Source organism: Euprymna scolopes, chromosome 18 (assembly GCF_053919585.1).
Source record: "Euprymna scolopes isolate OS-2025 chromosome 18, ASM5391958v1, whole genome shotgun sequence".
NCBI classification, from domain to species: Eukaryota; Metazoa; Mollusca; class Cephalopoda; order Sepiida; family Sepiolidae; genus Euprymna; species Euprymna scolopes.
Genome location: NC_136499.1, coordinates 110444690 through 110472114, shown reverse-complemented (window position 1 = coordinate 110472114; position 27425 = coordinate 110444690). Strand labels below are relative to the sequence as shown.

The 27425-nt window shown below is 34.3% G+C and overlaps 1 protein-coding gene across 1 annotated transcript in view; it reads right to left on the bottom strand.

The window, feature by feature from the left end:
- LOC145297917 (uncharacterized) overlaps window positions 1-20702 on the bottom strand; it is a 30097-nt gene extending 9395 nt beyond the window's left edge. Inside the window, exon 1 of the mRNA XM_080144257.1 lies at window positions 20555-20702. The gene's annotated coding sequence lies outside the window, so the exon portion shown is untranslated. The remainder of the gene's footprint in view (window positions 1-20554) is intronic.
- Between the last annotated feature and the right edge of the window lie 6723 nt (window positions 20703-27425).

Genomic DNA, 27425 nt, shown 5'->3' with positions numbered 1-27425 from the left:
CTCTTATGGCAACTCAGCTACAGTATCTGCTTCGTCTACTATGTAATACAGCAACTAAAGATAAATACACTATTTACAAATATAAATATAGTAGACGCTGCTTTTTTTGTCTTCGTTGCAACCTTTTTCCCACAGAAGAGATATTGCTTGCCTGTCTCGGCTCTGTCGTTATTTTCATGGCAAATATTTGCATCAGTTCCAATCTATGCCCCCCCCTCCTCGCCAAACTTTCACAAAAACCACTCGCTTAGCTACAACGACCATCAACTATTTCCCCGCTCTCTATATGTGCACAAACCTAAATGCAACTTCCATGAACAAAGTTTATTTCCTAAAACTTTCCGCCCGTGGAACACTATTCCACTGGCATGCTTCCCGGCTAAGTACAATATGGTAGTCTCTAAGTCTGATATAAACACTTTTTTTTTAACCGCCCTTTTAAATAATCGAAATCTATCGCATTTCGACCACTAACTGTTGTCTCTGACGACTATATACTCATTAAACCTTGTCCTCTAGTGGCCTTAGGCCTTAATAAGTGGTGAATCCTACGTAAAAAGAAGACAGAAAATATATTTACAACTTAATGTGACAAGAAAATGACGTAGCATAGCGACTTTAGAAATGAAGACGTGGCAAATAGCTATCTGGAAACATTATCTCGGGATTCGCTAGTGGAACTAAGCAGTCGTACTTTTATATAAAATAGATTGTCTATTTACGTCGTAACGTAGCTGTGTACATAGGTAGTAACAGTAGTGTTAGTGTACAGATACCCGTTGTTAACGAAGTGAAATTATCACTCATTGACACTGTGAATACATTGGAAGATGTGACAGTTGGCAACAATGGTGGCTACCGTCGAGCGGAAGTGGCGCCCTGTTATCCTTAGAGACTGTTGAATTAATACTGACATGGTGCAATTTTGAAAGACAAACAGCAAGACTGACAATATATGGCCGAACGATAAAGGTCATAAAAGTCGTATATTTCAGAGTATCGCGGATGCTAATGTTGCAGTCTCGATTCGCTGTCGGAAACATATGCGTAAATGCCAAAACACTGATTTTGTGATTCTCCCTTTCAAAGCGCCTTTTCTGTCTTTCTGTCTGTCTGTCTGTCTCTCTTTCCCTCTCTCTGTCGTTCTTTCTAATAATATTTCCAATTTTCCACTCAACTATTGTCTAGCGTCCGCTTTCTTTGAGCTCCCAATAAACAGTCGCTTTAATTCGGCGTTTTTTTTGTTTTGTTTCTCAAGAACTTTCAGTTTCTTTCCGAGTGGTTTGAACTATTTTAGAAGCAAGTTACATCCAAATTTCGGTTATTTTATTTCCCGCTTTGTTAGAATTTTCTGAAAGATAATTAAACAAAAAAATTTTTCCTTCTAAAAACATGAAAGAGGGATATAGAGAGTCTGTCACCACAGAATATGGATATATATATATATATATATATATATATATATATATATATGTAAGCGCCAAGTACGTATGCCAAGTACGTATATATATATATGTATATATATATATGTATATATATATATATATATATATATATATATAAAAGAAAAAAATTAAAATTGTAAGTTAAAAATTTACAATCCAAATTCGACTGAATATTCCAAAAAACAATTTACAAAGTCCTTATTCCACGGAGTTTCCAAAAATGCTATTCTTGTTATTCTTCTCACCAGATGGCAGAAAGGAATAAGCAAAGTTTATTTGTAGCAATGCTAGAACTTGCTGGTTATGGCATTAAGTGAAACCGCGATTTACTATAATCATAAATTGCAAAGATGTACATTTCCTTTAAAAACAAATGGGAAATGTAATCCGAAAAGAAAAATAATTCTTTAGAGAGAATTAAGTCCAAAATTAAATCCAGTGTGATGTTAATAGTCATAGTCCGGTTGGAAAGTTTTCAAAGCAGCTGAAATAATGGAAATTGTTTTTTCGGATAATGCTGTAGTTCAAAGAAAAGTCGATCTTCTGGACTCGAGAGATAAAATGGACAGAAAAGTAAACATGTCATTTTCCATCGCTGGCTTAACATAGTAATCTCAACCAAATAAATAAAAAAGCTCAATACAACCGAAATAAGTAATAGAGTTTGTTAGAAAAAAACACATTTTAAAACTGAAAATTTTAATATATATATATATATAGATGGTAGTTACCACTTATCAAGGCCCGGAAGCCACTCGGGGATAAGGGTTAGTGCGTGTGTAGTAATTAATGGGATGGTATCATAGTAGTCGGTAGTATTGGAGATTTGATAAAGTGTCTTACTTAAGGGGGCGGTTCATCAGGAATTTGTTATGTTGGACTTGAAGACATCCAAATTGTAGTCAGGTGGGAAACAGGCAGACGGAAGAGAGTTCCACTCGCGTGCACTTCTAAGAAAGAAGCTTTGTTCATGGAATCTACATTTTGGTTTTGGCACAGATAAAGAGTGGGGAAAATTATTGACATTGGTTTCAGCTAGACGGGTGTTTATCGTGAAAGATTGGCTGTGGGAAAGAGGTTGCAGGGAAGAGAAAAGGGCACCCCCCACTAAGCCATAAAGTCTATGTTGTACTCTGTCAAGGAAGGCTAGGCTATTTTTAGCAGCTCCTGCCCAGATGCGGCAGCAGCACGCCATTTTTGGACATACTTGGCTTTTATATAGATAGAGAATTGCATCAGCAGTGAGATAACTTCTGGAGCCGTAGAAGGATCCTGCCATTTTTTTCAGCAACCTTGGCAACAGACTTGATGTACGTGTTCCATTTCAGGTCAGGAGTAAATGTCAATCCTAGAAGCTTATCAAAATATGGAGCCTCCCCTAGACGAGAGCCATCCATTTCAATTGATGCCAGATGGGGATCAGAGTGTTGATCATTTAAAGATAGGAGCTTGGTTTTAGATGCATTAAAGTAACCAGCCACCTCGTTCCCCACTGTACCGTGCACTCAAGATTGGAGGAGAGAGAATCAGAGAGAACTTTGTCATTTACGGCCTTAGATGTACTGCCAGGATGTACCCGTGAGGGACTATATATATATATATATATATATATATATATAATATTTAATAGAGTGAATTAGACATGCAGTCTAAAGAGCAGATTTTATTTAATGTATTAATAAATATATTAATACATTAAAAAGAATAGCGCCCACAGTACTGTAGATATATACTAAGCTCAATAGGTATATTATTATAGAGCTATATTAATACATACTACAAAAATGCTAGTTTTATTTTCGTGTCTTAAACTTCTCCCCTCCCATTTATTTTGATGAGGAGATTATATTCGAAGAAAAAACCTTTGTCATTTATTGTCAATAATTATTGTCAATTTAAATAAAATAAATATCGTTTCCGAAACGATCGTATACTCGAGTTGATTTTCTTTGTCTTTGCTTTTGAAACTGATTCATAATGTACAATTATTAATCTTTTTACTCAGATCACCGAGTGTAAAGCAACGTTAAGCCTGGTTAGTACCAGATGGGTGACCGTTTGGGAATTCTAGGTGCTTATCTCGGCATTTGTTTCCAGTCGTCTTGTAAACACACAACACTTGCCACTGGTATTTAACAATGTCGACCCAGGAGATGTGTGGTTAGGGATTGCTCACTTCCTTCGTGGGTATCCATAGTCTGTTAAAGACTGAAGGAGCCCTATATATATATATATATATATATATATATATATATATATATATATATATATATGTACTAGACTAGACTACCCCTGACCCATTGGGTCAGTATGTTATATTAGCAATGGAATTAATGTATGAGCGTGGCACTTGTGACGTAAAGAAAATAGTTTTTTGTGACATAACAGAAACATTTCGATGAAAGTATATTAAAATGAAAAAAAGACTGTAGATAGATTTCTATGAGTCGTTCTGTTTATAATTGTTTATTTTTGAAAAAAACAAACAAACTTACAGCCATTGAATTGTAAGTGGTTTGCCATACTTATAGGTAAATGTGCACTGAACAGATACCATAATACTTAAAGTTAAATTCAAATTTTGATATATCTTTTTAAATGAAATTGTTAGTTGAAAGTACAGAATAGTTAAAAACACTCTCCCCATGTTAAGACTGGCTTTTAAAATAGAAAATGAAAATAAAATGTAATTTTTTTTTCATTTATCTTAAACAAATATTCATGACCCATTGGGTCAAATATTTCATTTATATGTTAATAATAAGGTCAATAAAACTAATTAAGACTATGCGGAAATGAACGATGTAAAAAAAAAGCAGAAAGTATTAATAATTGTTTATTTGGATAATTAAAACGCGAAAAAAAAAACAAACAAAAAAAAACAACAACAACAATTGGGACGATCGTGACGATTTTATTAACGCTGTTATGGGTTTATGTTTATGTACTCATGCCCAACCGGAAGTCGTAAATCGGATGTATGGTTACAACATCCGTTACAAGGTCTCTCTCTCGTTTATTTCCTATATTCTCTTTCTTTTCTTTCTCTTTTATTCCTTTATTTCTTTGCTGCCCACCCTCGTTCCGTTTTTACCCTCCTTCTCCACGTTCCGCCATTTTGACAATTAATTAAACGCCATTAATATTCTGTATTTGAAGCGCGCCAATACTGTCACATTATTGCTTGCTAAAATTATGTCCTTGTAAATTGTATATGATCGTCTATGACAGGCTGACTTGTGACTTCTGGCCTATTTCTGTATTCACACCGTATGATAGACCTATATATGAATATTATAAGTTAATTTAATGTATAGTTATCGCACTATAATTACAGTTACACAATTAGCAATTTATTTATAATAACATTATACCCCCTCTCTCTCTCTCTCTATATATATATATGTATATATATATATATATATATATATAAGGTTATAAAAAATATATGGAAATTAAGCTACACAGAATATTCCGCGTTTCATTCTCGTGAGAATTTTTCAGGCTCATGCAAAGAGTTGCAGTTACATCGCGTTTGTATATACGCACATGCCATTGAATTTTTAGTTAGCCAATCAGCTTTTTAATTTCCACCGTGTCCATCCTAATTAGCCAATTCAGAACAAAGTTGACCTTAAGTTCACCTCTTCCTATGTCTGTGCTTTTCATGGGGAGAGTAGATATCTAATTTACGCATAAAATTATATTTTCATATATTAACTTATGTGATAAAATTAAGTAGGTATATATATATATATATATATATATATATGTGTGTGTGTGTGTGTGTGTATGTTTTTCTGTCTGTGTGTTAGTTTGTTCCCTATGGACTTTTTGTGTCTGGGAGTGTTTTTAGATAAGTTTTGTATTGGAATGCCTCCGATAAGTATCGAAAAATCAGTTATCGAAAAAGCAACGATTAAAAAAAGAACGGTTCTGTTTTGACCAAACTTTACACCCTCATACAGCCTTACATAACAATTACATTGGAGAAGTCTTATCACCGCACAAGCAGAAGTTCCTGGGGTACAAAACCAACAGTAGATTCTTTGATAAGACAGGAGCGCGTTTGAAGTGAATGTTCCTGTTTAGAGCTGAGTGTAAACATGATGCTTGAATTTTGCACTTGACACTCTAATTCAAGCTATTATACAAAAATAGATTAGTAGCTTCTCTACAGCGCAATGTACACTACAATACATTGCGGACTAAATCACTGCGGGAGAAATGCGAGGGTTCCCTTGGTGCAATGCGATGGGTCCTTCACTAGAGCAGGCAATTAATCCAGTTAATTAAAAAAATGGGCTATTTCCTTGATTTGATGACAATAAATGTATTCATTCAATCCCTGACAACGTCGGGTCTCCCTACCAGTAATAGTAATATATATATATATATATATATATATATATATATATATATATATATATATATCACTAGGTAAAAGTTAAAGAGTATATATATGTACTCTTTAACTTTTAACCTAGTGATTTACTTTGAGAATTTAACATGGACATTTATTTATAGCTTACTTGCCATATATATATATATATATATATATATATATATATATATGAACTGATCGAAAATGTCTGAGTAGAATATGGCTGACCAACAACTTTGGGCGCCATTTTATACAGCATGTCAGCTAAAATAAATAAAAAACAATACTCGGCGAATGGAAAAGATATCCAGAAAAATCGGCAAAAAAGAATAACTCCGTCGTGTTCAATCAGGCGTCCACATACAGTACTGTTTTGGAGCTCATCAGTGCGGCTCGACAAGCAACTACCTCAAGCCAGGATCGAAACCCGACTGCCCAAATGACAGTCGGAGCTTCTAACAGTTGCGCTATTCTGTTGCAGCTATGCAGGCAGTCAATTATCAATGTTTTGACATTGTCCAAATCCCTAAGCTCAATTTCTTTACACAAAGAGCATCGCTTAATATGCTAATGGTAATTTGTATATCACTTCCCAATATGCTGAACCCTAGATAGGGAGCATTGTTATGTAATGGATGGCTGGGACCATCCGATACATAACTGAAAAGAAAAACTTCTTTAAAAAAAGATAATAAAAGATTTGAAAGGTGGGCATCGAATAATCGATTGTCCACCAGTCGAAACGAAAAAATAATTACGTCGTAAACAGAGAAATCGGACGATGATTTTTTTGTTTACAAAACAAGGAAACGTGACATTCCATCGTAAGAATGGAATGTATATGAAGTTAGCATGAGAGATGGATTCACGTGTATAAATAAAGTCAATAGTCGGTCAGCTGAAGAGAAATGGGTCACAATGTCTCTGGGTCAGATGCGGCAAAAGATTGTCAAAACGTGACCAGGAAACGCGTGATCCATTATCGATAACAGAGTGATCGACAGGTGGCGTGGCGTGGAAAAAAAAAACAAGCAAAAACCACATGCTAATATAAGAGATGATTTTTGGAGTCCGGAGAAGCAGAAGAAGACGAGGCAGAGAAGGAGGAAGGTAGAGAAGAGAGAGACGCCGATAGGAGACGTGCATTATCGAGAGCATAACGTTTTCACCCCCTCTCCATCACTGAAACGACAGTAAGCCACACTGTTAAATTTTGAACTATTAAAAATCTCGATGTACAAGAACGAGAATAATAATTTAAAAACAAAATATATTTTTATATAAAAAGCCAGCGTGTCTTACGTCTTGATTGGTATGCTGAGTTACGTCTGATCTTTGTGTGCATGTTAATTCTCTTTCAGTCGGAATCATTATTATGACAAGCGAATGACAGCTGAAGAACACCGAGAGAGAAAAATGCACAGTCAAGGGGGAAATAACTCTGCCGTCTTGGCCGTTACCATAACAACAAGAAAACTAAAAAAAAACAGACGATCAATAAGAGACGGCTACTTGGTTTTGTTGCAGCGGTGAACTTACTAACTACGACCGTTCCCAACCTAGGGGTCCTGGCGCTATATAACAGCATTATAGTCATCCACATACAGTTTCGCTGTATCACAGCTCATCAGTGCGGCTAGACAAGCAACTACCTCAAGCCAGGATCGAAACCTGACCGCCCAAATTACTAATGTATCGATCACTCTTGAAATAAATACGCACACTGCATAATTTTCATGGGCAAGTGGTTAGAAACGCTGAGCATCGTTTAAACATTGGAGTTTTGATCCTGGTTTGAAGTAGCTTTTTGTCTAACCGCTGTGATACCGCAAAACAGTCTATCATATATCCTTCTGACTACCTTTCCTTCTACGGAAGGTTCAGTTCTCTTTGACCTCATTCAGTGGAGGTCTGGTTAGTACTTTCACTCCTTAGTTTTCCTATCCACCTTGAGCCTTCATGAATATTTTGCACAGCATCACCATATTTGTAGTTGACTTATTACTTTGCGGTTTCAACGTTCCTTGATTCCATGTAGTGTTTCTCTATCTTTTTCTTTTACTTGCATTTTCCATGGTGCCGGTTAGATTTGTAGCTTTTTAGAAGGGTTTCCTTAAGGTTTCATTTCGGTTGTTTTCAGGATGACCGTCTGTTGATGAATAGTTTCAGTCTTACAGATGGTTCCGATTTCGCTTTGTCTTTTTTTATCAAGTATTTTTTTAATTGGGAGTCAATACTTATCAAGGCCTAGATGTCACTCGAGGATAGGGTTTATGAATGTAAAGTGATGGTGCAGTAATCACAATTGGTCGAATTTGATTATTTATGGGAATAGCTTAACAGGAATTTGTTTACATTATATTTTTTCGAGCGTAAAATACGTTTAAATATGATATTTTAATTTGTTCAGATTTCGTATATATTGTTACAAAGTCGTGATTTCAAAAGTAAAAAAAAGTATTTGGGTGCCATCAGCTAGAATCGAAACTGAAAACAAAACTAGCATTCAAGACTGGTGACGTTACCACTGTACCAACGTGACACGGGTATGAACTGACTAAAAAATAAAAATTAAATATAAACTAAGATGAATATACAAAACGGAGAACGATTTGTTCAATCATATATACACACACACACACACACACACACACATATATATATATATATATATATATATACAATATTTTCTAAATATATATTAACAATTATTTTTATACCAACAGAAACTAGTGCTTTATGCTTCAGTGTAGGAAATTATAATTACTGCCTATTGGGAGATCTGAACCTGGTCACAAATCCATCTTTCGGAAGCTAGTATCATTCCTCCAGGCCACTGATATGCCATCCTCTTTCTCACAGAAAGGAAGTTGCTAGTCTTTCTCTGCTCTATCTTTATTTTGACTGTATGCCTTCGACTGCTCTTTAACATATGATTCCTCTTATAAAACATTCACAAGAAAAAATGCATCTAACTAATTATTTTCCTACCTCTGTACAGATGAAAGTAAACGGAACTCACATGAAATGCACTTTTAGTTTCGGTAGATATAGGGTTTGAAAATATGGAGACAGACAAACAGACAGACGTATAGCCTTATATATATATATATATATACACACACACATACATATATATATATATATATATATATATATATATTAGATTTAAAGGCTACGCTGCTGTATTCAACCGGGAAGCATGCCAGTGGAAGAGTGTTCCAAAGGCGGGCAGTTCTGGAAAATTATCTTTTTCTTTCAGACTCTTGTAATTATTTGAATTATATTACAGTTTCTTCACGTTCTTAGGCAAGTTCTAAGTCTTGTTTTCGTTACTTTGATCTTCACACTGTGATCTGCAGGATCGGCAAAATCTACAATTAGACAATTTATTTCCTTCTTATTATTTATTATAACGTCCGTTGCTATTATTATTATTATTGGGATTTTTTTATTATCTGTTTTTACTTTTATGTTGCAACGAATTTTGTAATATTCATTTTCCAGTTTTGTGTCTGTACCATTTGCCCGCTTGTTCGAAATGTAGTTGTTTGCAAATATGATCAAACTGCCGTGTCTGCTCTTGTATTCCCTTGGAGCAAGTGTATTATGTAACAGACTAAGGCCGAACGGTAACGAAGAATCGATTAGGGTAATTAGATAAATATGCAAGTAAGCTTAACAAAATAGTTTGGAAAATAAATAGTAAATAGTATAGTTCTATATTTTAAAAAAGTTACCATTTGATATTTGTAGACTTCAATAGTGTCTGCTTCAAAAAAAAATAATAAAAAGAAAAATTATTTCGTAATCTCGTGTCATTTTATTTATTTAATCTATCACCGCTATATTTCCAAACACAATTATTTTTAATCTCTACGATATTTTAACTTTTAGACGTAATCCACTACACTAATTTACTCTAATTAATTTTATTTTTTTCTCTCATAAAATGTATATATATGTATATATGATATCTAATTTACATAAGGAAAACACTTTGCTCTCCCCATCATTATATATAGCCCCAATCCTCCGACTCTCTCGTCAATGACCATCCCTCTTGAAGAAGCCCACATAAATCGGGCGAAACGTTGAGTATCCAGGTCCTTCCACCTCTATGTTATTTCATATATATATATATATATATATATATATATATATATATATATAACTACTTCATTTATTCACATAAATTTAATATACGAAAGTATGGATTTATGCGTAAACTTTAAGTATTTACTTCAAAAGTGCTCAATACGTAGGTAGAGCTAGTTAGTAATTTATAAAATATATATGGCGATTAAGCTACACTGAATATTCTGCGTTTCATCCAACTTTAGGATTCGTCAGGCGCATAAGCCTGACGAATCCTATAGTTGGATGAAACGCAGAATATTCAGTGTAGCTTAATCGCCATATATATTTTATAAATTACTATATATATATATATATATATATATATATATATATATATATATATACTTCCGAATGGAAACCTCTGATTATAAGATATACTTCCGGTATGGAAACCTCTGATTATAAGATTTACAAAATATTACTGGTCGTAATATTCTATGCATTATCCCATCTAAATAAGAATTGCTCATTATACAAGATAGAGCAAATAAAACAAATTATAGTGATTCAATGAAATAAAAAAAAAACTTTATTTAAATTAAGGATTTTTATTATTCCAAGTAAGACAAAGAACACTTCAGAAATTTTATCTCCTTATCCTATAGGGTTTCGATGCCTACCATCTCTTCAGAGGAGAAAATATTAGCAAATAGATATAACGGCATTCACCCTATTTGCTTAAGTCAGTTAGACATGGAAAATCATAATCAAAAATTGATTAAGTAGAAGTCACGTAGCAGGAGAAATTGAAGGAAATGATATATAGGTTTAGTTCCAAATTGCGCGGTAAAATCCAAGGTAAATGTCCTTTAAAGCAGTGAAGGAATGAGATTCAAGCTGTATATTGTGTAATCCACATCATAGAGTAGAAATCCAAGTTGGGCATATTTCTGGAGTAATTCTTCTTTATTGGCCGGTGAAAAGATTTTTATGGTCTGGTTGGAACTTTTTATTAAAGAACTTAGTATTACTGGAATTAAACGTTAGTGAGATAGAATAGGTAAGAAGGAGGGGAGAGAAATTTAAAACGAAGTGATGGATGGGGGGGGGAAACATATATATATACGTATGTATATATATGTAGCAGAGAGTGACCTCTATAGACAAGTTCAAACACGCTATAAAAAGCTATAAAATGCTGAGTAGCCGTTTTGGTAGGTAAGCTTAGGCTTGGGTATAGGGACAGAGAGGAAAAAGAAAAAAAGAAAAAGAAAATAAAATGAAAGAAAGGAAGAGGAAGAAGAAGAAAATGAAATTTTGCGTTTTTCAAGCTGAAATCAACCTTTAAATTAATTAACCTAAAATTTCTAAAGTATTCTTTGTCTTATTTGGAATAATAAAAAATCCTTGATTTAAATAAAGGTATTTTTTAATTTCATTAAATCACTATAATTTGCTATATATATATATAGTGTATACTTTTTAAATCAATGCTCCCATTATTGGCTACATATGTGCATACACGTTACAAATCCAGGGTCATCAAGCAATGAGTATCTGAAACCAGACTACTTTGGAAAAAAACGCAGGTGAAACAAGTATGCAAATATGTAGCTAATAGTGTTTCTATAAATAAAGAAATTTATAGCATTATACAGTCCTATTTGGTATTGAGCACTATTTGATAAACACGTGAATTTTATTAGATTTGCATCAGTACAATCATTATATATATATATATATATATATATATATATATATATATATATATATATACATATATATATATATGAGCAAACAGTTAATAAAATATGTTAAAAAACACTTTGAAATGAGTTAAAAACATATTTAATCTGAAAAGGAAACACTAGATAAATGGAAAGTCCTATATATTATTATATCATATTAATAAGCTCTATTTCCTATTTGGTTTTATCGAGCTTTTACATCTGGCTGAGATAATTTTATAAATATTAATTCTTTAATATTTATAATATACTTTAATTTTGCCATCTTGGATCATTTTGGTAAATTTAATTGTAATTTATATATATATATATATATATATATATATATATATATATATATATATATATATATACTAGCTGTACTCGGCGTCGCTTTGCTGTGGCTCAGTGTGGTTAAATTCACAATACTTTTAGATACAAAATATAGTTTCTATGTAATTATAAAGGTTATCTGCTTTGCCCATTCTAGAACACGTAACTTATGATTATAAATGTAAGAGGCAATCATTGTGTTGTTAACCACACTATTCCAAAGATTGTCATTTAGCTTTGTTAAGGAATAGCGGAGTAATATACTTTTAAGTTTGTGATGTCAAAAACAGATTTTTTTGAAAAATATAAAGAAATCAATAAATATTTGATGAAATAGTCAATATATTATTTTATCAAATATTTATTGATTTATTATAATTCTAAAAGAAAAACCAGATTCGAATTATTGTAAAAACGTTTATGCAAAATATAATAAAGTATTCCATTGTTTTGTAAAGTATCAAATGCAGGTAACTTGCTAATTTAAACACTCGTCTAGCTGTAAACACTATCAATAATTCCCCCACTCTTTATCTGTGCCTAAACCTAAACGTAGATTCCATGAACAAAGCTTTTTTATTAGAACTGCACGCCTGTGGAATTGTCTTCCGTTTTCCTGCTTTCCGGCTGACTACAATATGGTTGTCTTCAAGTCTAACGTAAATAAGTTCTTGATGAGCCGTTCCATATAAGTTATCAAATTTAACAAATTTTCATTACTAATGATTATTATATTGTCCAATTTCTACTGTACACTCTTTAACCCTTATCCTTGAGTGGCCTCTTGGCCTTGATAATGTGTTGATACCTATGAAAAAAAAAAAGAAAAAGTCCAATGTGAACAAGTTTTAATTGAATCGTCCCCCTAAGTAATCCAAGTTACAAAATTCCCACTGTTTACTATGCTAAAATCACAATGACTAATGTATACCTATTAACCCTTATCCTCGAGTGGCCTCTGGGCCTTGATAAGTGGTGACACCCTTGTAAAAAAAAAAAAAATTAAAACTAAAACAGAAGTCTCCTTTTGTAAGCGAACCATTTTTGCGTCAATTCTCATTGTATTATTTAATGGCTTTTAACGTCACAGATGACTTTTACTTATTAACGTTCTACTAAATTATATCCCTCAGTTTCGGATACAGTAGAACGTTTATTAAGGCGTGAAGCACCCTGTGTTCATTCCCATATCAAAACTGGTGCTACAAGATCAGGCCGTCTGAAGATATTGGTTTCCTGAGACGAAATACGTCTAACATTGATGCTTTTTGTTTTTCTACTTCCTTTTGCAAAACTTAATTATGTTTTTCAAAACCAAAACCAAAAACAACTTCCCCCTTTTTTCCTTCTCTCCATTTCCTCTTTCTATCCTCCCCAATTCCTGACTAGATTCCTAACTTAAAATGTATCAAACATTAATACTGTAACCCGTTTCCCCCCTTCCATTGCAAAACTCATTCATGTGCTGCAGGACAAGGAACAAAAACGATACAGTACACTATAAAAACAACCAAACCAAACACTACAAACTATCGACTGAAGATACAAAGAAATTGAAGAATAAAAACCTTCTACAAAATAAATGGATGCAACATGAATACTATTTCCAAAATAACTCGAAAATGGTTCATATGCCGTAAAACCAAACAACCATACTCAACCATATTAAAAAATGGTCACTTCATTAAAAAAAAAAAAACAAATAATTTTTTTTTACACGATGGTCACCACTTATCAAGGCCCGGAAGCCACTCAGAGATAAGGGTTATTGCAAGTACATTACTTTAGTGTGGAGATTTGATGAAGTGTTTACTTAAAGGGGCGGTTCAGTAGGAATTTGTTAACGTTGGACTTGAAGACATCCAAGTTGTAGTCAGGTGGGAAGCAGGCGGACGGAACAGAGTTCCACAGGCGTGCACTTCTAAGAAAGAAGCTTTGTTCATGGAATCCACGTTTTGATTTAGACACAGATAAAGAGTGGGGGAAATTCTTCACAGTGGATTCAGCTAGACGGGTGTTTTTCAAGAAAAATTGGTGAGGGAGGACCAGAGATTGGAGTTCAGACGAGCAACTGCCATGGAAATAACGATAAATTTATTACATAAAAATTTAATGGAACGTTATAATTAAAAAATTATTCCCGACGTTAAAAAGCATTAAATGTACGTATGAAAGAAACGCAAATAGTAAAGAGAAAATGTAGACAATCTTAAAAGGAAGAAAAAATACTAGCACCATTTACGGAGTAAAGATAGGAGAATGATGATACAGTAACCAATTCACTGTTCTAATCATTATAAAGTCTCTCATATAATTACTCTCGTAGGGAATTACCGCGACCTAACGGAACCGTACTGACTGTTTAACTAGCAAATGTAAAAATCCAACAATCTTTACATTCACTATTATACTATACACTATATTCTTTTCTGCCTGTTGTTCGAGTCATTCACTTTTATATTTTTTTATAGAGCGACCACTGATCCTAGTTTTTATAATTTGACATTTTTTCTAAGTTTTTTTTTTTTTTCGCTATTCTTGTAAATATCCTTTTTGTAAATTCGAATCTCTCATCACCAAGTTACTGTGGCTCGGTATGGTCACCCACAAAAAAAAAAAAGCACGGACAGCGACATGGTTAGAAAAGTTAAATTGTATTAAAACAAAACAGAACGCTGTCAATATGGCCAATCTCTGCCCCCCCCCCCTCGCCAATCTTTCACGAAAAACACCCGTCTAGCTGAATCCACTGTGAAAATTTTCCCCCACTCTATATCTGTGCCTAAATCAAAACGCGGATTCCATGAACAAAGCTTCTTTCTTAGAACTGCACGCCTGTGGAACTCTGTTCCGTCCGCCTGCTTCCCTCCGGACTACAACTTGGATGTCTTCAAGTCCAATGTTAACAAATTCCTAATGAACCGCCCCCTTAATTAAACACTTCATCAAATCTCCACACTAACGTACTGTACTTGCAATAACCCTTATCCCTGAGTGGCTTCCGGGCCTTGATAAGTGGTGATCACTATGTAAAAAAAAAAAAAAAAAATTGGCGTAGTTAGAAGTATAACTGCTACACTGAAAGACGTAACTCTCGGTTTATTTCAGAAGAGTAAACTCTTATTTTTTTTAATTTATTTTTTTTATTATTCAATTTTCACCCCAAACAAGGCACAGTGCCACTTTGAAGCAGGGGGCTACTATCAGGGACTTAATTAGCAGGGTCATTATGAAGGGAGATGAGTAGAAAGATGTTTGTTAACATTACACTTGAACTTCTGCATATCAGTGCAGTTGGGAAAGCAGAATCCCGGAAGGGAGTTCCAAAGACCCGCAGTTCTGGGGAAGAAACTATTGGAGTAAAAGGCTTTCTTGCACCTAGGGATCTCTACTGTGAAGGGATGAGACTTAGTAGCTTGTCGGGTTTGTCGGGGGTAGTTACGTTGTTTATAGGTGTGTCCTCAGAACAATTACTAATTTTCTTTTTTATAAATGTTAGTATACTTCTTTCATTTTTCGTTGTTGGTTGTTTTTGTTTTACGGCATATCAACATTTTTATGGTTATTTAATGCCGAATCCAAAGATTTTGAAGAAAATTTTTTTTTTTAATAGAATATATTTGTTGTTTTCAAGTCGGTTTCTATTTAACCCATAGTTGGGACCCTAACAGGTACTACCACTCCTGGTCAGAGTGGACCTGGGAGCAATGGTAATAAAAGGGTTGCTCCACATTCCCCGAAGCCCGCAAGCGGGGAATTCACCACTGGATATAGTTTAAGGGTATATCCAGGACCTCTTTCATTTTTAAAGAAATTAAGCATATTAATAACATTTTTATTTTTGTGCGTGTTTGCAAGTAAAAAAAAACAGTTAAAATGAGAGGGGGGGGGGGGAGGAAACCAAGTTTGAACGTCGAACGAAAAAGGGTTCCATGTCGGGAATTTTCGCTAAAATTCGATTTTCAAAAAGAAAATGTTTTAAATATTGTAATATTTAAAAAAAAATATTAAATCAAAGGAAACGCGGTAGTATTATGTTGAAATGCTATAGCAAAATCTATATTATTTAAAGTATCCAGAATTTAATATCATGGAAATGTGCCTTAGTGGGCATTCCAACCCGGGAAAAAATATAAAAACGACAAATCAAGTCATTTTTTTTTGTTACGTACCTGAAAGTTTAGGGGTTTGTCGTTGAAACCCATCATAAATGAACGTTTAAAGAAAAAGATGAAAATGAATAGTCAGTCAATTTAGAAAATCGGAAAGAAAGAAATATACTAAACCAACAAAAAAGAAAGAAAAAAGAAGGAAAAGTAGAAGAAAGCCTGTCACATGTTCGGTTACAATTCCCATCTATGTTATAAGAAAGCCAAATAATTTATCAAATATAAATTTAATAGAACGTCATGAATAAAAACATGTCCGAGAATAAATTAGATTAAAATGCTGTAACAAAATTTCTAGGCAATTGGTTCAGTATTTTTTTTAGATTACCTGTTAGTCACAAACGAACACACACACATACACATATATATATATGTATAAACATATATATATATATATATATATATATATATATACACACCTTTTACACACTTAATATATAATAATAAGAAGAAATGAATACGTCTCATAAATATAAGGAGCGACACACACATACGCACACATACATATATATATATATATAAGGTAAAATTAAAAGCCAAGAACAATTATATGGAGTAAAATTAAATGAAAACAAAAGAAATAAATTTCTTTTTTTGTTGTTTGTTTTTTCTTTTTCACACAAATTTTAACTCTAAACAACAGTATTTTTTTTCTGTTGTATTCAATGGTGTTATATAATACAACAGAAAAAAATACTGTTGTTTAGAGTTAAAATTTGTGTGAAAAAGAAAAAACAAACAACAAAAAAGGAAATTTATTTCTTTTGTTTTCATTTAATTTTACTCTATATAAAAAAAATCTCGCATTGTTCTTGGCTTTTAATTTTACCTTATAATTTTCTTCAATGCTTCAAGCAAACTACAATCTACTTATATATATATATATATATATATATATATATATATATATATATGTATGTGTGTGTCGTTCCTTATTTTTTATGAGACGTATTCATTTCTTCTTATTATTATTATATATTAAGTGTGTAAAAGGTATATATATATATATGTTTGTAGTCATCGACATACAGTCCTGTTTCGTTGTATCACAACTCATCAGTGCTGCTAGACTAGCATCTCTCCCAACCCAAAGAATGACCCTAGAACCGTCGTGTTGATAGTCGGCAGTTCTCTCACTCGACCATGGAATCGACGCCCGTAAATAACTTGTCGGAATGTCTATTTAAATAGACACCCGCCACCACTTTTATAGTGCTCAAATCGCCTGTTCGTAAACAAACAAACAACGAGCTTCGCATTTTCAGCCAATTAAGTAGCGGGTGATATATGTGTTTATATATATATATATATATATATATATATATACTTGTTTATTGTTATATAAACATGCTCACATCCCGCTGCTACAAATAGCCACTTGTTTCAATCAAACAACAGATGTCATCAGGCAGCGACTTGACTTTTGAATAGTCAAGTCGCTGCCTGATGATATCTGTTGTTTGATTGAAACAAGTGGCTATTTGTAGCAGCGGGATGTGAGCATGTTTATATAACAATAAACAAGTATTATCAGCTCTTTTTATTGAGCACTATCTAACAACCTCGTTGAATTCATTAGTCCATTACTTTTGAATATAAAAAAACCCGAGTATATATATATATATATATATATATATATGTATATATGTGTGTGTGTGTGTGTGTGTGTGTGTGTGTGTGTGTGTTTGTGTGAATAACAAAAAAAAAAGCTTTTACTGCTTAAAAAAACGCTAAGGTAATGAAAAAAAAATAAATAACAGCGTTTCGAAGTTGTTAATGTCGCTAAAAAACGCCAACAACAAATCTTAAATTCAAAAGCAATAAAAAAACACGCGCATTCAAGTGTTGAGTCATCGTAGCTTATTTGTACAATACCAGATGACGAATGCCGGTGTTATGAGTTCGATCCTAAGTTATACTGATGACGGCTGAAAGCTAGAAGCATACATGTCAATGAATATATCCATTTTATGCACGTAATAATATTTGATAATAATGTAAACCTTCGGATATATATATATTCGAAGTATCTTTGATCCTACCTCTTAGAATGTTTAGGTTTTAGCACGTGAGCATCAAGTATAATTATTTTGGCGTTTGGATTGAACGTTGGCTTCCTAGCATTTTAGCGAACACTGTACCTATTTTGCCAAATGAGCCGGTAAGAGTACAATAGCCTTAAATAGTATAGTTTTGTCTTAAAACCGGTATATATTGTGATTTTATGCTATATTTGATTTATAAAAAATAGAAATCAGTTTTACTGTTGATCTTGATGTTGACCACGGTGAAGTGGAAAAGGATCGATGGGTTTAGCTTTTGGCTGACGGCGATCCTCTGGAATTGGATATCTCAATTCAATTCCAGCCTTGTTATGTAATTTGCCGTGACGCTTTTGACCATTGATTCTAGCGTTTTACGTTTGATAGCATCAAGTTCATTAATCAGGACGAGTCATTCTCATGGTTTTATTTTTTCTCGATTTATTTAGGACTCTTATTATTAGTAGACCTGACCTTGATTATCTAACAATATTGTGATGCCTGTTATTAATAAATAGACAGGTATTTTATTATTCATCATCTGTGTATAGAAGTGAACAGGCGCTTACTACCTTAATTACGTGTTTGTGACGTGCAGAGTCATTAGATGGAAGCGCCGAAAAAGAAGGTTACTATTTCTTTAAATAATGAGAAAAACATATTGAGAAATAAATAACAGTGGTTGAATAAAGCGAGAACAAGAGAGGGAAGAGAGAAATACGAGGATAGTTTAGAGAGAAAGAGAGAGAGAGAGAGAGAGAGAGAGAGAGAGAGAGAGAGAGAGAGTAAACTCGTTCAATTATTATCTCTACTATTATATAAAAGGAACTTTGTGTGTATGAATTCGTTTCCTATGAACTCGAAAACGGCTTGGCCAATTTTTATGAAATTTAACACGAATGTACTTTATGCGCTTGGCAGTGTTCTTAGATAGGTTTTATATCGGAATGCCTTCGATAAGTATCGATAATCGAGAATCGAATAATTCCGTGAAAGAAGGAAAGACCGATTTAACCAAAGTAAAAACCTTACACAGCTTAACATCACGAGTGCATTTGAGAAGTTTAATTAGAAAACAAGCTGAAAAGCACGATATATAAAATCAACAGTAGGTTCTTTGGTATGACAGGGGCGCGTTCGAAATGCATGTTTCTGATTAAAGCACAATTCCACAATGGTATTTTACTTTTTCATTTTAACCTCAAATTTAAGCAATTTAAACCGCACAAGCAGAAAGGCCAGGCATACAAAATCAACAGTATGCTCTTTTATACGTTCAAAATGAATGTTTCTATTTAGAGCATAATTGAAGCATGCTACTTGACTTTTGCATTTTGAACTTTAATTTAAACCATTATATACGAATAATAATTTTATAAAATCAACAGTAGGTTCTCTACAGTGCAATGCAGACGACAATGTATTGTGAACTAAATCAAATCAAGAAGCATGTGAAGCTTCCTCCCAGTGCACCGCGATGGGTCCCTAACTAGGGGATGCAATCAATCGATTTGATTGAAAAATGGGCGATTTAACAATAAATTATGAGAGGGTGAAACATTCGTTGATCTTCATGCAATCCTAGGTAACGTCGTGTCCTTCTGCTATTTATATAAACACATATTTTCATTAATAAAAAGAGGAAAAGAGAGCGACGGAAGCGATAGTGATAGATACGGTATAAAATAATTGGGTCGAGATAAATCATATAGTAAGAATGCTAAACAGAAACGCAGCATTTAAAACAAGTTACAGATTGAAAAGCCTCACACGGATATGAATTTTACCTACAAAGGTCGGTCCAAATGTAAGACATCCCATTATTTTTTACTTATAAACTAAAACGCTGAAGAGCTACGAAGACGGCAATAGTACCACTAAAACGAGTGACCTTTAGTGTTCCACAATTTATTTTCCAACATAGTCACTATAATCACCAATGCACTTGTGCCAGAATCTTTTGATGCCTCGATCCTAAAAGTCTCTGTTGCCACTCTGAAATCGACGAACACATCTCCTAATTGTAACTGTGCCGACATCAACTGCGTCGGTTTCGTACACGTTCGACAGGCGCCGGTGAATGTTCATCTCTCCCACTTTTTTTCTGCATAAAGAAATTTAATGATGCTTCTCTTTTTCTGACGCATATCCTTTACAGGAGTTGCTTTCTTTAAGTCTCACACCGTCAATATCAACAAGAGAACGATGAAGCGTTCAGGTCATAGATAAATGGTTTTAGTTATCATTACACTGACAATTTGCAACCCTCTCTTATCTATTCGGGCGAAATAAAAAGATAGGAGACATTACTTTTGGAAGGCCTTTCGTCTGTATAATTTTCGGTTATGAACAACATAAAAAGAGGTTAACTTACTGCTGATTCATATGTCCATCTCTCCATAAACTGACACAACTCCCTCTTTCTCTCAGACTAGTGTAAAATAACATATTAGAATCACTTTATCGTCTCTTCCGTCTCTGTGCACTTCTCTATGTCTCCTATTCCTGAGCACACACTACAGCTTTCCCTGTCTGCATGTACTACTGTTTTCAGCTGCTACTGAACAAGTGCGCGTAATAAGCACGAAGGCGGAAGACGGTAGTATTATCATTAATATATAGAATGTTGTGCTTGTGTGTTTTTACATATACTTTACGCAAATAAACAGACGGATGAGAAGTAACATTGGCACAGTGGTTAACAATACCGACTGGGTGTGCCAAGTTCGAATCCAAAAGAAACATCTTATTTTATACGACATAATCACGTTGACACCGGTTCCCGCTGGATCACCGAAGTTAAGCAACATTGAACCTGGTCAGTACTAAATGGGTGACCATTTGGGACTTTCAGGTGCTGTATGTTCTCTCTGCTTATCTCGGCATTGTTTCCAGTCGTCCTGGTCTTCTCTTTGCCACTGGAGTCAAACAGTGCCGATTCAGGAGAAGTGTGGTTGGAGATTACGTAACCCTTGCCTCACAATTACATGCGCTACTGCCCCTACAGGGGTATCCTTTGTCTTTCAAGACTGAACGGAAGCATGGATGGATATAAGACACTAATTCGGAGTTTTCCGACATTTCCGTTTCTTCCGAATATATTAGACGGTGAAACGGGAGTAGAGTCCATAAAAACAAAGAAAGTAATATGATGTCATGTGACCCTAATTCAATTCCGAGCAATCCTGGGCCCCCAAAATCAGCAAAGAATATACCAATCCTGTAATGATCCGGTCTTTGTGGATTTTGCGGTGGGAGTTTAGTTCTGTGCAGTTCTAAGAGGTTCACTCACCCAGGCCTTGAAAAAAGGCTAGTTTATTGCCAATCTCCTGAGGCGCTCTTACCGGGGAATGCCGATTAGGCTGTGCAGGCACTTTTTGAAGGTCAGAGTGTTCCTCCTCGGGGGGGGGGGGGTGCTGACTTCTCAATTCCACTTTCCAACCGTTGTGTCACTGCCCCTAAGGGGTATCCTTTGTCTTTAGAAACTGAACGGAAGCATGGGGATTTTAGGATATTGGCAACCTTCATGTGTGCATGTGTGTGTGTGTGTGTGTGTGTGTGTGTGTGTGTGTGTGTGTGTGTGTAAGTACGTGATGTCTTCTTGGAAAGGTTCTTACTAGAAAGATATCATGGAAACCAATGCCAATAATAGAATCATCTGATTCGTGCAAAATGAATGAATGAATGAATGAATGAATAAAAAGTCGGTTTCTTTTCGATCAGATCTACACGACCAGCGCCTCGTGGCTTCAACACACGCACGCTCTGGTCGTGTGCAGAATTCGAAAAGAGACGCCATCGTAGCGACACCAACCGCGGGTTCTGAAAACAAAGGAAGATCACCTGATTGCCGTAGCCTCATCATTCATTCATCTGTGACGTTTCTTTCTCTTCTTCTGCTTTTGCTCTTCGACTTTCATTACATAATCGCTCACGTCATATAACCGAGCAAGTTTTATCCCCATTTACTGGAGGCACGTCACTTTTAAGACACACACACACGCACACGCACACACACGCGCGCACACACACACACACACACACACACACACACACACACACACACACACACACACACACAAAACAAAACAAAAAAAAACAAAACAAAAAAAAACAATAAGAAACAAAGCTTCTGCACGAGAACAGAACATGCATTGCATTTTTATTCTAGCTGTTAGGCTCCAAAATGACTGGACAACATTACTCGACATTTGAAGGAAGGCAAACTTGAAACACTATGTGTATTATAGGAGTGAACATGTTACTACTACTACTACTACTACTACTACTACTACTACTACTACTACTATTTGTTTTCGTTTTTGTATTACTCACTAATATCATCACTTGAACTACTCGACATAATGGCCCAAAATAAAACAGCAGTGATATAAAGATATAACTACTACTATTTCCACGACTACTACGTGTTTTCTGTCTTTCTTTGCTTAGATTATGTCTCTTATATATATATATATATATATATATAGTTTGTTGCTACACAGTCATGAGCATGTTTCGGTCTACTAGTGTTTACTAACTAGAGAACAGGGTTGAATTGGGTGCTTATTTATTAGTTTATTCATTCTCGTATCTGTTTATTTAATTATTTATCAGTGACTTTATTTATTTTCGTGTTGGTGTTAGGGGTTAGAGTTTGTGGGTTGAGGGGATTAGGTTCTAAATTTAGGGCTATACAGATGTTATCTTTAACAAGTGAGAAGCTCGTTCGTCCATGTCTGAGACCTTCAAGGGTCAGTGTGTCATAAAATTCTCTCTTTTTAAAAAGTTTATTTCAATTTAATATGCTTATATGTGAGAAGAGGTTAGGAATTTACTCGGGTCTGTTGAATGTTGTCTGAAAGAATAAAAAAAAAAATTATCAAAAAGAATTCAAGAGAATTAACCTTAAAGTTGAAATTACCACGGACATTAAAAACGTCCACTAGATGTCACACTCAACCTAGATAGATAAACTACTGCTTATGTAAAGACAAATGTAACCTGCTCTACTCCTGTATTGAGCACTCTTGTATGAACCTCGTTATATTTCACTGGTTACCCTACCTTTGGAAAATAGCAACCTTAAATTATATATATATATAGAACCCGCTTAAGATTGGGCACAAAGACTTGTCAGATAATCTTGATTTTCCTCCTACTCTCACCCCTCCTCTCCTATTCGGAACACAGTCTCATGGAAAAAAATCCAGAATGCTGCTGCATGCTCTCTCTTTCCAGCATCGAGGCATCTGTTATAACCAAAAAACAATGGCGGTTGCTTCTGATCTTTAAAACAAAAATTTACTTCCCTGTCTAAAACGTTTCTGGTTCATGCCTCCATTCTTGGAACTTTGGAAGGCGTTTACTACTTTTGTTACTTTCTATTAATTTATTTGCGTTATTATTCCTCTAAAATGTCTTTCCATTTTTTTTTCTTCATTTCCACGTCTTCTTCTTTTCCACTCCTCTCTTTCTCTCTCTCTCCTTTAATCATTCTCCTCCTACTTCTTTCTTTAGTCTCCTCCTCCCCTTTTTACGTGAAACTCCAGTCTTTCCCGCCACCTTTCTTCTGATTTAAACTGTCTCTTTTCTCCTCTCTTTAAATGTTCGCACATCACCCCCTTTTTTTAGTCTTGTATTAAATAACCTTAAAAGGTTGATATGCGGTAAAAAACAAATAAAACATGCTTCCTTTTATTTTTATTTACCTCCTCCTCCTCCCCCTTTCCCCTGAAATATATATATATATATATATATTTATATATATATATATATATATATATATATATATATATATATATATATATATATATATATATATATATATATATATATATGAGCAAATAGTTAAGAAAACATGTTAAAAAACACTTTGAAAAAGAGTTAAAAGCATATTTAATCTGAAAAGGAAACACTTGATAAGTGGATAGTCCTTAATCCGCGGAGTTTCGAAGAAATACTTTCCTTCTCATCAGAGGGTAGGAATTAGCAAAATGTGGGATCGGATTTTGCATACAAAAGTATTTGATGAAACAACAAGTAAGTCAAAGATCTTACTTGATAACAAAAAGTGTATATATATATATATATATATATATATATATATATATATATATATATATATATATATATATATATATATATTTAAAAGAGTGTAGCCATCAACAATTGTGGTTTTTTTTTAAAGGTTTTCATCATATTTTTATTTTAAAATATTTTTATAACGCGTTTCGAGCTTAGGGTGTGCTCTCTTCAGATATTTTCGTAAAAAGTTTTTCTTTAAAATGGGAGTTTGTAGATATGCCTCCGCTGATATTAAATAATTTAAAAAAAAAAATATATATATATATATATATATATAAAATTAAAAAAAAAAATATATATATATATATATAAAATAAAAAATAAAAAAATAAAAATAATTGTTAGCGGTGGATGTATGCGAGTACGTGTGTGGGTGTGTAGGTGGGTATGTATATGTGTATATATGTATGCTCCTACATATATTTCTATGTATGTACGTGTGTGTATGTGTGTGTGCATATGGACGGGGAGATGGCATTCAGTGGACACTCTGGACTCAGCTGGACGACCTTGACTTCCCCGATGAGATCGTTCTGCTCTCCCACAAGCAGCAACAGATGCAGAACAAGATTTTTAGCCTAGCGACTCACGCCTCTCAAGTTGGTTTCTACATCCACCCCAACAAGACAAAGATCCTGAAAATCAACGCTTCCAGCAAAGAGGCAGTGAAGTTGGGCTGTATCTATTTGCTTCCCCACTGAGTAAATCAGGCACAAGCCGTTTTTTAATGTGAAGAGAGTGGAGGGAGGGAAAAGGGGACCAGCTCCCGAGAGATGGGAAATGGGAGCTGGATAGCGAGAGCCATTTGGTCCATATAGGGGCAACCCTATATGGACCAAAAGATTGCCACAAGGACAATGGTTTTTGATTGCAGCATCTGTCGGATCAGATACGACACTTTGATCTTGGCCAAAAGGCTACAAAGGTCCTCCCGGGGTGGGGGGTGGGGGGCGAATCAGTGAAGTTGGGCAACAACAACCTGGAAAAGGTCGAGACCTTCACATACCTTGGGAATGTGATCAAAGAGCAGGGAGGAACAGATGCAGATATTAAGACTCGAATCGGGAATACAAGAGAATCGTTCATAGCCCTCAAGAATATCCGGCGATCCAACCTCATCACATGTCGCACCAAAATCCGCTTGTTCAACTCCAACATCAAATCAGTCCTACTGTATGAAGCAGAACCGTGGAGAACAACAAAGACCAGCATCAGAAGAGTGCAAATTTTTATCAGCTCATGCCTTCGAAAAATGCTAAAGATCCACTGGTCAACTACCATCAGTAACAAAGATCTCTGGGGAAGAACCAACGAAGTACCAGCAGAAGAAGAAATTAGAAGAAGATAGCGATGGATCGGGCACACCCTGACCTAGAACCATCAAGGGAAGAGGTAAAGAGGCCGACCAAAGAACACCTGGAGAAGAGACCTGGAGGCGGACGCCAAACAGACTGACTACTCCTGGGGGAGCTGGAGCGAATAACCCAAGATCGTGAACGCTGGTGGAGGTTGCGGATTGCCTATGCCCCTTTAGGGGCTCAAGGAGATGATATATATATATATATATATATATATATATATATATATATATATATATATATATATATATATATAATGGGTTGAGAAATTCCAACGAGAGAAAGATGTATATTTAAATAAGAGAGGTCACCAACAATGTGTATGTATTTGTAACATTATTTTATTATTCCGTGTTTTGATTTTTCATTAAAAAATATGTTTATAATTGTAATAATGTTTTAAATCATTGAAATAGTTTATAACACGTTTCAGACGTTCTGTGAAGCGTCCTCTTCAGACCACACACCCACCCCTACGCACTCATTTGACCAAGTATCAACGTGCCCCTCACTTCCACTCAAGTAAGAGAAAAGAAAAAATAAGAAAAAGTAAAGAAAGACAAGTAGAAACACAGGAAAAGAGAGGGAAAAGCAAAAGACAGCAGTGACCACGGTCTGACCCCCCCCCGCCCTCAATAAGCAAGGGAGGAGTTGAACACACCAATGAAGACTATGTGAATCATTTACAGATATTTCCACCGCTCGGAAACATGTCACCAAAATGGACTACGAAAATGATCTTTTACATTTTAAACACATCTTAAATAGATTCTAAATATTTTACACTTTAAATACTTTCTGAAGAGGACGCTTCGCAGAACGTCGGAAACGCGTTAAAAACTATTTCAATGATTTAAAAACATTATTACAATCATGTAAACATATGTTTTAATAAAAAATCAAAACACGGAATAATAAAATATTAAAAAATACATACAGATTGTTGTTTAAATATATATATATATATATATATATATATATATATATATATATATATATATATATATATATATAGTCATCCACATACAGTACTGTTTCGCTGTTTCACAGCTCATTAGTGCGGCTGGACAGACAACTACCTCAAGCCAGGATTGAAACCCGACCGTCTGTACGACAGTCAAAGCTCCTAACCACTATATATAAACCAGACTACAAGACCACTCGAGATAATCAGTTGGTAATATATGGACATAAAAAATTATTGATTATGTGGCCCACAATAAAGTATGAGCCTATATTTGTGAAAATATCAACTGGGTCAGAATCATACCGTGGAACACCACATTCTCAAAACATTACCATTTCAATTTATTGATTGATTTCTCTTCGCACAGTATTTCTTTCAATGCAGATCTGTCGATAAGTGCATGCACCCCAATAAAACACACACACACACACACACACACACACACACACACACACACACACACACACACACATATATATATATATATATATATATATATATATATTATATAGATATATAGGATTGCTGATTTATTTTTTTTTTATTAGCGATTCTGTAGTATTTTTTCTTTTCGCGCACTGAACGCTTTTTAAGAGATAAGTTATTCATTCTTTGTTTACTTTCAGGTTGCCCCCCATTAAGAACGTGTTATTTGTTATTATAAATATATTATTTTAAATATTGGGAAAAAAATTTTTTTTACATACACAAAAGTGCATGTCTATAGATAACTAACTTTTATCCACGTAAAAATATTTTTCAAATATTTAAATATTTAAAATTATATATATATATATATATATATATATATATATATATATATATATATATAT